Genomic DNA, 12,630 nt, shown 5'->3' on the forward strand with positions numbered 1-12,630 from the left:
GCCCAGCTGAGGTTCCCAGTGTCTGCTGAGGAAGAGAAAAACCAGCCCCTGACATTCGGAACTGATGTTCAGAGTTAGACCTCAGACACTCAGAGTCAGGTCATTTTCTATTTCTGTCAGAGATAAACAATCACAGAATACCAACCTCAGACACGGTTACTCTGAGACCATGATAAAATGAGACAAAATAAGGCCACTTCATAATTTTGTCTAAGCATGGACAAAAATAAGGTCATTGTGCTGCCGCTCATAAAATATCAAACATACCGCTCTTTTACCTAAACTGAGTAACTGCTATATTTTTAGCAGTTTATTGAGATATAATTCACATAACATACAATTCATCCATTTAAAGTGTACAATTCAATGGCTTTAATTATATTCACAGAGCGGTGCAAGCAGCATCATGGCAAATTTAGGAGATTTCCTGCAGAAAGAAACCCTACACCTCTCAGTCATCACCTCCAAATCCATCCATCCTCCTTGCCCTAGGCAACCACTATAGAAATATTCTGTCTGTATAGATTTGCCTCTTCTGGACATTTCATATAAATGGAAACATGCACTATGTGGTCCTTTGTGACTGTCTTCTCTCACTTAGCGTGTTTTCATTTTTCATACATGCTGTAGCATGAATCAGTGATTCACTTCCTGTGAGGGCTAATTTTTTTGTATCAACCTGACTTGGGCATGTATGTGTATTGGGCATAATCTCTCCCATTGGTTCTGTGGCAGAACGTACCAAGAAGTTTAACTTTCATACCTTTGAGCCCAGGAATTCTACTTCTAAGGAGGAAGTACTCATTAAATAAACAAATCTTGAAAAAATTTATTTAGCATCAAGATCACAACAGCAGGGGCTTCCCTGGTGGTGCAGTGGTTAAGAATCCGCCTGCCAATGCAGAGGACATGGATTCAATCCCTGCTCCAGGAAGATCCCACATGCCACAGAGTAACTAAGCCCATGTGCGCAAAAAAAAAACAAAACAACAACAACAAAAAAAAATAACAGCATTATTTTTAAAACTAAAAAAAAGAAGAAAAGGAAAGAAACAACCCAAATATCTAATAGGGAAAATGGCTAAACTACAGTACAGCCTACATTAGGTGTGTGGTTGTGTATATAAAGAAAAAATTCTGAAGGAAAATACAGCAAAAGCACCAGGGTGCTGAGATTACAGGTGATTTTAATTTTTTCTTTTAAATTATCTACAAATGCAAATATAGTGAGTTTTACGTAATACAAATAGCATTCTCTCATTTTGAGTTAAAAACAAAATGCTGAAAATATGAAAGTGGGAGTTACAAACTAGAAATCTCATATACTACTGGTAGGCATGTAAAATGGTACCACCACTCTGGAAAAGTTTGACAGTTTCTTAAAATGTTACATACACCTACCATAAGATCCAGCGATTCCAGGCCTAGTTATTTACACCCAAGGGACAATCATTTGTGGCAGCATTATAGATAATAGCCCCAAACTGGAAACAACCCAAAGATCTATCAGCAGACATACAGATAAACAAATTGTGGTACATCCATACAATGGAATACTATTCGGCAAAAATACGTAAACTGTTGACATACAGCAATATGGATCAGTCTCAAAATAATTATCCGAATGAAAGAAGCCAAACAAAATGAGAGGACATACTGAATGATTATATCTATATAAAACTCTAGAAAACACAAACTAATCAACAGTGCCAGAAAGCACATCATTGGTTCCTTGGGAATCTGGCATGGGGAAGGGACAAGGGGTTAATTACAAAGGGCTGTGAGGACCTTTGGGGGGTGATGGATACATACATTCATTATTATGATTCTGGTGATGATTTTGTGATGTATACACATCAAAACTTATTAAATTATATACTCTAAATATGTGGTTTATTGTATGTCAGTTATACCCCAATAAAGCTGTTTTGTAAAAAATCCTCATGTGATCTGCCTAGCATCCATAGGTCATCACTTTTATTAGCATTTTTTAACGTGGTGGGGTCATATCATGGATAAATTCAACTGAGGATTTACAAAAAAAAAAAAAAACAAAAATAGAAGAGAAAGAAAGCATTTCGAAAGGTGCAGGTATTTCACCCCTTTCTTCTCCAGGACTGAGCCTGGCCCTCAGCCCCTCAGCCAGTCTCAGCCCCCAGCTGCCTCTTCAAAGTGTGGGTATTTCTCCAAGCTTGAGGGAAGTTTGAGGGATCCCCTCCACACACACCTCGGCATGTGGGATCTTAGTTCCCCAACCAGGGATCGAACCCTTGCCCCCTGCATTGGACTCATGGAGTCTTAACCACTGGACCGCCAGGGAAGTCCCTGAGGGATTTTTTTAAAAATAACTTTGCTATTTGTGCTGAGTGTAGACCTTAACCTTTATGGAGAAGCATGATACAGCCCTCATAGAAAAGTGAAATACATCTCAAACTTTTAAGAAAAGCAGCAGCATCAGGGCAGCAACAGTGATCCCTCTAATGCCAGTTTCACTGTTCCCCCTTTTCAGTTTCGGGAGGAAATTATTAGCCACTGGTTCCTGGTTAACTTGGAAACATACCAGAGGCTGCATGTGGAAAGTGAGTATCAAACTATCTGGCCTGGGAAGGGAGGAGGGCAATGGAGAAACTCTGGCATCAGATAGACCTGAGTCAGAACACTGGCTCTGCCACTGCTGAGTGGCTTCAGGCAAGTCACTGAACCTCTCTGAGCCTTGCATTCCTCATGTATAAAATGGGGTGATACCACCCACACTGCAGGGTTGTAAGAGTCAAAAAGTGACACTGGCAATACAAGGCCAGTCCAGTTAAAGGACTCCAGCTGTTTGCAGTCAGGTGCTGGAAGATGTCACAACAGACTTGTGCTCCAAGTTTCTATTAAGAGGACTGGAAAACCTAAAGTTACGGAGAATTAAAAAAAAATTATTGGAATATAGAAAAAAATTTTAAGGTCAAAGGAGTGAAGGAGAATCCCTTCTTCTAGGTCCCCTGTTCCCTGAGCTCCTTGCCACTGCCCCCAGTGCAGATCAGGCTCCTAGGGGCAATAATCGCCTCTGGCCTCTAGGGCTGGCCCTGGACCACACCTCCATGAATACGAGGGGCCTTCAGAGGAAGCCGGAGCTTCTGACCTGCTTCCAGCTTCTCTGGGGCAGCCTCAGTGATTACACTGTCCAGAGGGTACGACACAGCTGGGCTGGGGTCACATCCATCAGAGCACGGCCTCAGGAAGCTTGTGTGTGATTGCGGCTCCACTGTAAAGGGCATACAGAAAAGCCCAGAAACCCACGGGGGAAGATGGGGAAGTGAACCCTGTTGAGCCTGCACTTCTTGGATCTAGGTTTGGATTATTTGTATCAACACAGCTAGGAATTTTCCAGAGTCTTTTTCTTTTTTAATCTTTTGGCCGCACCTCAGTGCACCTTGTGGCCTGTGCGATCTTAGTTCCCCCACCAGGGATCGAAGCCGCACCCCCTGCATTGCAAGCACGGAAGGACCACGCTCCTTGATTGACAAATATCTGTGGAGCTCCTAGTGTGTTCTACTGTGTAGTGCTGCTGAAACCAACCTGGTGCCCGGGTTCCTGACCTGAGAAAGCTCCGGGCCTCAGGGTTGAGAGAGACTGACCAGCGTAGAGAGGAGAGACCCGCAGAGTGACATCTGCCACAAGAGCAGGGAGCCTGGGCAGACGGCCCACGCTGCCTGGTTGGAGGTGTTGGAATTAGGACATTTCAGGCCAAAGGGGATGTTCAAGCCCGACTGGGAAGGGTGTTCCCGGTGGGTGGAATCAGAAATTCGAGGAGGCAGAAATAGCGAGGAGGAGGAACCCTGGGACTGCCTGTTGAGTGGATGGGGCCAGAGATATCAGACAGTGGGGTGTAATAGGTGCTTTAAGTGCAAGTTCAGGAGATGGGGCGTTGTGTCTCGATGGTGTCCCTCTCAGCGGGAGCCCTGGGTTCATCCTGGCCCTGGGATGGGGACGGGGGAACCTGTCAGGTTCCCGGGCCAATTGCCCTTGTCCTCCCTGAGCCACAAGTCCCCGCTCCGTCCCGGGGCTGCCCTCTAACAGGGACGCCCCACAACCGGCCCCCAGAGGCGCTGGGGACCGTTCGGCTGCAGGGAGGCCTTGGCTGGGAGGCAGCTCTGCTCCCACGAGGTGTGTAATCTGAACCCTACAAAGGGCCATTCACGCCGTTCCTCGAAGTCCGTAACTTCCCTCGCTGTCAACAGGTCAGCGCTGCCGAAGGCTCTGCCTCCCTCCCCTGGAATAGCCCTTCCACACCTCCATTTCCCTTTAAGAGACAGCTTTATCTTTCATTTTAATCTGGGGCAGGTAGTGGAGGCTGCATACCTGGGCCTGTGAGTGCACGAGGATCTGTCACAAAGAGCACCAGAGTTAGCGTCTACACTGGAATTCCAGGGGAACCATAAGGAGGCTCAAGGGGTGTCGACCAGCACTCGCCTTCAGCCATCAGCTCCGCGATTCTGGAACACCAGCTCTCCCAGGATCGCTCAGCTCTGGCTCCCTCCCCGCCTCCTCCCCCCTCATCGCGGACCTCAGAGTCGGGCCCTATATTCTGAGCACTGTCCCCAAGCCCCTCATAGCCTCTGAGGCTTGAGGCCTGGATCCCGGAGCTCGGCCCCATCCGGACCGCCCCTCCACCTGGTTTCCCACCCTAAAGCTCGAGGTGGGGGAGTAGGGCTGTCACCACCCCTGCTGGGCTTAGACCTGCCCCTCAAGGGTGCTGTCCATCCCATCGTGCTGAAGCTCCCCAAGACCTCCACACCCTAGGAGAAGTCGCGACTCCTGCTCAGGATGCGACCCGAATTCCAGGGCGTGTTCACACTGGTCCAATAACCCGCATGGATCATCGTCTGCCTCAACAATCCAGACCATCACTGGTTTGAACTGGAGGCACGCAGGAGCTCCGAGCTTGCCTGAGGAGGCCCAGAGAAAGTCCATGACCTGGCCAGACCCAGGGACCGCGGGAGAGGTGGGCAAAACTCGAATCTCATGCTCTGCCCTGGTGCTGGCCGGAACTCACACACTATGGACATAATCCCTGCCCACTCCAAAACTGTCTTCCGGCGAGACAGAGAAGGCTTCCCTCAGTTTTCAGGGACTCAGTCCCCTTACGAGCATCCGTGCTGTGCAGAGGCTGCTACCTGCCAGGCAGGAGAGAAAAATCCCTAGAATCCTTCCCACGCACCTTTCACACAGTGAATATGTCCTCCTTCGACTCTGGGTGACCCCCAGCTGGTGTGGGCATCCCCATTCCGTGCCTCCCAAAGACTGGGCAAGGAGGAAGCTGCCGGCTGTTCCCAAATGTGGAGTACCAAAACTTTCGGTCCAAATTTTTGCCCTTGATGGTGTAGATGGAGACGTCGCCCAAAGAGTTGAGCGTGATCTCAGTGGTAATAATTCTGGGAAGCCCGAAGAAGATACAGCTCCTCGGAGCTGGGGCTAGTTCAGAAACGAGGGCTCGGAGGGTACAACGAATATCGAGGACGCCAGGCTTGCGCGCGCCTCCGAGCCCTGGGAGGGTCCTGCCGCATCTGCGTTTCCGCTGTGCCCCCTGCACGGTTTTCCGGGACCGCAAGCAGCTCAGGGCCTTCTTGCACCTTCTGATCATCAGCCGCGAGCGCAGTGTGAAACCAGATAGTGGAGGCAGAAGTCTGCAGAGCAGGACCGGCAAGTGCTGTCCAGCGCGTTGCGGGCGGGCCGAGCCTGCGGCAAGCGCCCAGCGCTGCCTCCGGCCGGAGGCTGAGTCGGGTGGCCGGCGCGCGCGCTGGCAGCGGAGCGCCGGAGTCACGCAGCCCTGCACCGAGCCGCCGGCGCTCCGGAGGCCTAGGCGCAGACCCTTATGCAGAACTGCCGGCTTCGAGGGCAGGAGCGGCAGCAGCTCGGCGCCGTGGGTTTCGGACAAGCGAGTGTGGCACGTTTCCTGCGAGAAAGCAGAACCCAAGCCAGCCGAGGACTCCACAGGCGGCTGCTGGTCCACAGGCTCTCCGAGGCGCCGTTGCCCAGCTGCTTCCCGGCCAGCCCTGGGAGGGTGGCTGCACGTTACCGCCCCCAACTCTGATCTGCTACAAAATGAACATGCAGAGCCCCTTGTTCAAAACTTAAGAATTTCAAGGGACTTCCCTGGTGGCCCAGTGGCGGACTCCGTGTTCCCAGTGCAGGGGGCTGGGGTTTCATCCTTGGTCAGGGAACTAGATCCTGCACGCTGCAACTAAGACCCAGTGCAGCCAAAGAAATAAACATTAAAAAAAAAAAAAAAGAAAAGAATTTCAAGATGGTGACAGCAGAATATGCCCTTGAATGTGCCCTTGAAGCCAGCCCTGCTCCCTACCATCCCACATGGGATTCATTAAATAAACTTTACCCTTCAAGGTTAACTTTGGGGTTACTTACGACAGCGGAACCACGGCCCCGCCCCTCCTCTGTTGCCATAATAAGAGAAGAGTCAGGGCAGATTGATTGATCTAACCATCCCACAGGTACCCACGTGAAACCGTTATCCGAGGTGGGAGGGGAGCTATCTATGTAGCCTTGCTCAATCTCAGCTGCAATCTGTAGCTCTGACATCCTCATCCCTTCCCAGGGCATGGGGGAGCCAGGGCCAGGGAGTCACTTCCTGAAGAGGTGGCTGGCGGGGAGGGGGGGGGCTCTTTAGGGTCTTCCCCTCTGATGTTTGAGTAGTTCAGATGTTAAATGAGGTTGCACACAACGGTAGTGTCCTGGAAGTCTCCTGAAGGGGGCTGTTAAAAACAAGACAAAATGGAGTCAGCTATGCTAAGCCCCAGATCCAACAAAGACTTAACGTAGATTCAGCTCTCTCAAAAACAGAATCTTAAACCAGTCAATCAGGGATTGCCAAGCCAGCACTAGTTAAGTAGTCTGCCTCATTCTGAACGACCCGTACCATTCTCTAAAGGAAAGTGATTTTGCCATAACCAATGTGCTCTTTCGTCTAGTATGACTGCCTTGTTTCCGCTCCCTGTGCCTATATGAGTCTTTCATTTTGTACAGCTCCTCGGAGCTCCTTTCTGTCTGCTCAATTCATGAATCGGGTTGGATGCTGCCCAATTAATGAATCATTGAATAAAGCCAATAAGATCTTTAAAATTTACTCAGTTGAATTTGTTTTTTATCAGAGCTAAAGGTCTGGGTAATAGGTATAGGGTGAACCTAAAGAATTGTTTTTCAACTCTGAATGCTATTTTTATTGTGCTCCCCACAACTGAAAAAAAAAATGTGAGGGAAAGACAGACCAATCTATAGTTAGAAAGACAGACCAATCTATAGTTAATCATGGGAAGAACTTCCAAACAGTATACAGCACGCAACTGTTGGGGGAGCAGGGACAGCAGAGGGCACTGTTGTTGTGCAAACACACCCACAGGTGGCGCCAACCACAGACACATAGTTTTTCTCACACCGTCTCTACTCTGCAAATCTACACAGAAACACACTCCTTACCCACTGAACCCTGCCCCCCACCCCCATATTTCCTATCTTACAGGTACTTCAGAGATCAAAGCGTTAGAACTCCTGACTCAGATTTTTGAACTGGCCTCAGGGGGTCCCTTGGACCCTTATCCCACCTCCAAACTATTTTCATAAACTGATGGTAGTTCTTCTCAGGGAGGAGCTAGGAAAAGGATCTGGGACCCCTGGTTTCCTTCCCCAGCCTGTGGCCCTGCCCCTCCAGTGTGAAGATGTTCCCTGCAGTGTTATTTACAATGGAAAGTAAGCTGATGACACAAGCTGTGTACATTGTGGAACCACAAAAATGACAGTTGCAGAGGCTGTGAGGTAACATGGACTCAAGTTGACACTGCAAGATGAAGGTTAAAAAGCAGGACACTAAATTGTCCACTATGTCAACAATGTTTTGCATATAGGTAAAGATTGAGGGACTTCCTAGGTGGCACAATGTTTGAGAATGCAGGGGACATGGGTTCAATCCCTGCCCCAGGAGGATCCCATATGCCACAGAGCAACTAAGCCCATGCGCCACAACTATTGAGCCTGTGCTCTAGAGCCCATGAGCCACAACTATTGAGCCTGTGGGCCACAACTCCTGAAGCCCACGCACCTAGAGCCTGTGTTCTGCAACAAGAGAAGCCACCTCAATGAGAAGCCTGCGCACCACAATGAAGAGTAGCCCCAACTCGCCGCAGCTAGAGAAAGCTTGCGCACAGCAATGACGATCCAATGCAGCCAATTAATTAACTAATTAATTTAAAAAGATTGAAAGGGAAGTTGGGAAAATAGAATACATGGATTAAGGTAGAGGTAGATGACTATTTTCTTTAAAATATTTTTTTTTCTTAAAAATACTTTAAATTGTAAAATGGTTACTTCTGGGAGATAAGGTTATCTGCAATTTTTTTCCACTCTTTCCAAATGTTCTACAACGGGTAGGTATTATCTGCATAACCAGAGAAAAAGAAATTAACAGACAGACAGACACACACACACACACACACCTGAAAGAGCCTGTTCTCTTCATGGTACCATAATAATAACTGAGGAGGGAATGTTCCCTTCCCCCCCCACCCCCTGCAAGGCTGCCCATATGGCTCCTCCCTTTTTCTCTTCACCTGCTTCCACCTCATCACCCTCTTTAGAGCTCCTTCCACCGCAAACCAGAACATATACGAATACTACATGGGAAAATCCAAAGCAGCTCTGACCCCAACTCCTGCTGGTGTAATCTGGCTCCTGCGGCTGAGGGAGGAGGGGCAGCCATGGAGGAGTGTTCCTGAACTCTCTGCAGGGCAGGAACACATGGCATCTCCATTGGTGGATTATTCCATGCTTCTTGCTGCTACCACTACTTCAAAATTTTCAGGGGCAGAAGTTTCCGCCAACCTCTCTACTGAAGAGGCCCCAATCCTGCCCCCATGAGAGCGCCTCACTGTTCGCCCCTTCCTGCGCCCCTGGCGTTGTCTCTACAGACCAGAGACACAGGGTGGGCGCGAAGACCAGGGAAGAGGGACGGCAGTTTCCACAGATGCCTGCTGGAGGGGCGCTTTCCTGTCTCTGTTAGAACATGGCAGAGATCGAGGTTTGGGAGTGGCGGAGCCCACTTTGCATCTGCCCCTTTTGCATGTGGGTTTCATCTCAATACCCAGGGTCAGGAAAGCTGGAGTCTCTGCAGAGGTTTCCCTGTTAATTGAAGGGGACTCTGCAAGGGGAGATGGAGGCTGGGGGTTCCAATGGGAGGGAAGTGTGTGTGTTGGGGGGATGGGATGGCCTGAGAAGAGCATGGGGGCGGGGCAGGAGACTAGAGTTCAAATCCCAGCTCTGTTCTTTCCTTGCTGGTCAACAGGGGTGAGGCACTGCCCTCTCTGAGCCTCAGCTCCCTCTGCTGTAACTCAAAGAAGTAGCTGAGGATCCCTGTCTCTTTCTACGGCCAAGTGACTCTGAGAATATCTGTGGTCTATAAAGTCAGGATCTTGATATGTACCCCTCATCAAAGGAAAGATCAGTCCACTTTCTAATCCCAGCAAACAAGTCTGCTCCATCTGGTGCCAAATACCTCTCCAGACTCATCCCTCAGCACTCTCCCTCTCACCCCACCTCTGTGCTTTCTCTCAGTTTGCTTCCTTGGCCTGGATTTTCTTTCCCTTTTTGTGCTGACATCTATGTGTCTGCCGATACTCAGCTTGAGTCTCATCTCCTCCGGGAAGCATCTCCCAGCAACCCCTCCACAGCACACACACTGGCTGGGCCAGGTGCCGGCCCTCTGGGCTCCTGCAACATGGGCATCTGCTGCTGTTACCCACAACAGCTATACTTACAAGCTGAGGTTTACGGAGCACTGGCTAAGTGCCTGGACTTCTACCAGCCTCTTTGCCCAGCATCATCCAGCTGAACCCTCACTGTACCCACGTGAGGGAGGCACTGTCTTCATCCTCATTTGCCTGATCAGGACACTGAGCGTGAAGGAGTGAAGTAAGTGTGGGGTGGGGATGAAAATCCAGGGCAGTGTTGCTCCAAAACCTGTTCTAATCTTCTGCCTTATACTCCATCTGCCCACCTCATCCCCTGGTCACAGGCCTGGTAGTTTCCTGTTAAGGGACATGTCCTCAGCCTTCCTCTGAGCTGTGAACACGAGGAGTGGAGCGTTTACTCCCTTGTGCCTCCACCCCAAGCCCATCAGAGTCCCAGGAGTGGCTGAATCCGAATCTCACCTTTTTGGGTGCATGCAGTTGGGGCTTTCCTCCTTGCCCCTCAGCCTTCCTCACCCCTCTCTAGGTCCTGGGAGACCAGAAGGAGCCTGGATGTGCCAGGGCCCCTCCCTGGGCTTAATTCAGTGTCTCCTTCCACTCAATGTCACATCCATGCCTGCCTAGAGTCACGTTCAATCCAGGCGAAAGGACCTCTACTTAGAGGTCATGGTGATGTGTGCTAATTGCCCAGGGCCCCAGAGTCAGCCCTCCTCAGGCTTTAGTCACTGAGTTCTCAATGAATTGTGAGAATCAGAAACCTATGAGGAGGACAGGCCTATGGTTTTTATTTCACAGATGAAGAAAACCAAGGCTCCGCTGATGTCACAGAGCAAGTGGGCGGAGCCAGAAGTCAGGCAGGGTTGTTGACCTCAAAGCCCTCTAGCTCCCCCAGTGCCTCCCTCCTATTCCAGACAGGGCCATGGCGCATGAAAATAGCCAGAGGATGAGAACCGTGATTCATTTCTGCATCCGCAGTGGGCCAGCGGCTACACCCAAGGCACTGGGAGGCTGGTTGTGAAAGTCTGTGCTGGGCAGGCTTTGGCCCAATAACTGCTTATTGGCAGAGGGCGGGGTTATTGCCCCCACTTTATAGGTGAGGAAGTTGCAGTCAGAGAGGCGTAGGAAAGTTGCCCAAAGTCACCCCTGAGTCAAAGGAAGACCAGGGACTTTGAACACAGGGCACTCGGGGACCCTGTGTGGAGTAAGAGGAAGGAGGCTGTGGCAGGGCTGGGACTGCTGGGCCTTGGCTGGCAGCTTTATGGGCCCTGTAAGTCACCGAGACGTAGCAGGGCCCATCCCTGATCTAATGATCCCTGCTGTCATGAGGGGTCTTGTCCCCCCACCCCAGGGAAACTAGGCCCGGGGTGACCTCGACAATGACCGGTGACAAGTTTATGGCAAGCAGGACAGGGGTCCAGGCTGGGAAATAAGGCTGGGTGACCCTGGTAACGCGAAGTAAACTGCCTCGTGTGACCTTGCAGTCAGAGATGATGGATAGAGCGGGAGCCACACCTCCCCCCCCACACACACACACCCCCCCCCGCCCCGACTTCCTGGTCACAAATGTGCAGTCTCACTGGTGCCTGTGATTAAGAGGCATCCTTGAGGAAGTGCCTGTCCTTAACCTCCTCCCCCTCCCCATGCCTCAGAGGGGATACCTCACAGGGGCTCGCTGGCCCCAAAACTAGGGGGTGCGCTGATGGTAGGAGAGCAGGATTACTTAGAAATCAGCTTCCTCTTCCTCTTCCCAAAGGGACTTTGAAGTGACCTTAGCCTCTTAACCCCACCGGAGGTTTCCATATCTCTCTCCTGCCTGTCAGCGGGGCTGGCTTGGGATTACAGGGACCCGTGAAGCAGACTTCATTCCCAGGAATGGGCTTCCTCCCTGCTCCATTCCCCAGTCCTAAAAGATATATTTTTACGGGCTTGCGGACACAAGTCCACTCCCCAGAAAAGACCCCTGGGGGGTGGAGTCCCTCCCCGGACCATCCAAGTTCCAGGCTGGTGATTAAATTCCAACACAGGGCAGACAACAGGGCCCTCAGCCTGATGTGGATTCCCCTTCCTTCTCTGGAGGATCAAAGCTGCTCCTTGAGGCTGTGTGATCCCGGGCCAGAAGGTGGAGGGAGTCAGCCAGGACTCTAACCAGGGAGGAAGCCCCTTTGCCCAGACAGTTCTGGCGGAGGTGATCCCTCTTCAGAGGTCTCACGCCTAGGTTCAGAGGCCCGTGGGGACGGAGAGGTTGGCAGCGGATGGGGAAGCGACTAGACCAGAAAACCGGGGCTTCCTGTTGATGGAGGGGGCCCAGGCCCACCCAAGTCCATATTCCCCACCCAAGTCTGAGTGAGCGCCTCAGACTCCCACGGAAGCCCCCACCCCACGTGGGACGCACAGGACCTGGAGCCATGAAGGAGTCTATAGGGGCAGTGCAGCAGTGGGGCCAAATCCAGGAGAGGGAGCATCCCTCCTGAGACAAGAGGCAGCTTCCTTTCTCTGCAGGCCCCCAGCCCCACTTCCCCAAATGCTAGGGCCTCCTCCAAGGAAAGTTTCCTTTCCCTGAACTCCTCTGAAGATTCCGGCGGATGAGAAAAGGAGAGGTCCATTCAGACCCCAGTCTCTTCTCTTCCCATGGTATCTCAGGGGTTGGAGGGGGGGCCTCAACAGGACCAGCCCCTCTCCTCTGACCCCATTAGTTCCTCTCTCACTGAGCCTCTTTGCAACCCATTTCTCAGTTCTGCCCCCTCCACAGCCGCAGCGCTGGCCATCACATACACACTCCCACAGCAATTCACAGGCATCCTCACTCTGTATTAGGAGAACAGTCTTTGGGTTACCTTTTTTTTTTTTTTATCCTCAATAAAATTCAAATATGTATTTACTTATTTGGCTG

Source organism: Hippopotamus amphibius, chromosome 17 (assembly GCF_030028045.1).
Source record: "Hippopotamus amphibius kiboko isolate mHipAmp2 chromosome 17, mHipAmp2.hap2, whole genome shotgun sequence".
NCBI classification, from domain to species: Eukaryota; Metazoa; Chordata; class Mammalia; order Artiodactyla; family Hippopotamidae; genus Hippopotamus; species Hippopotamus amphibius.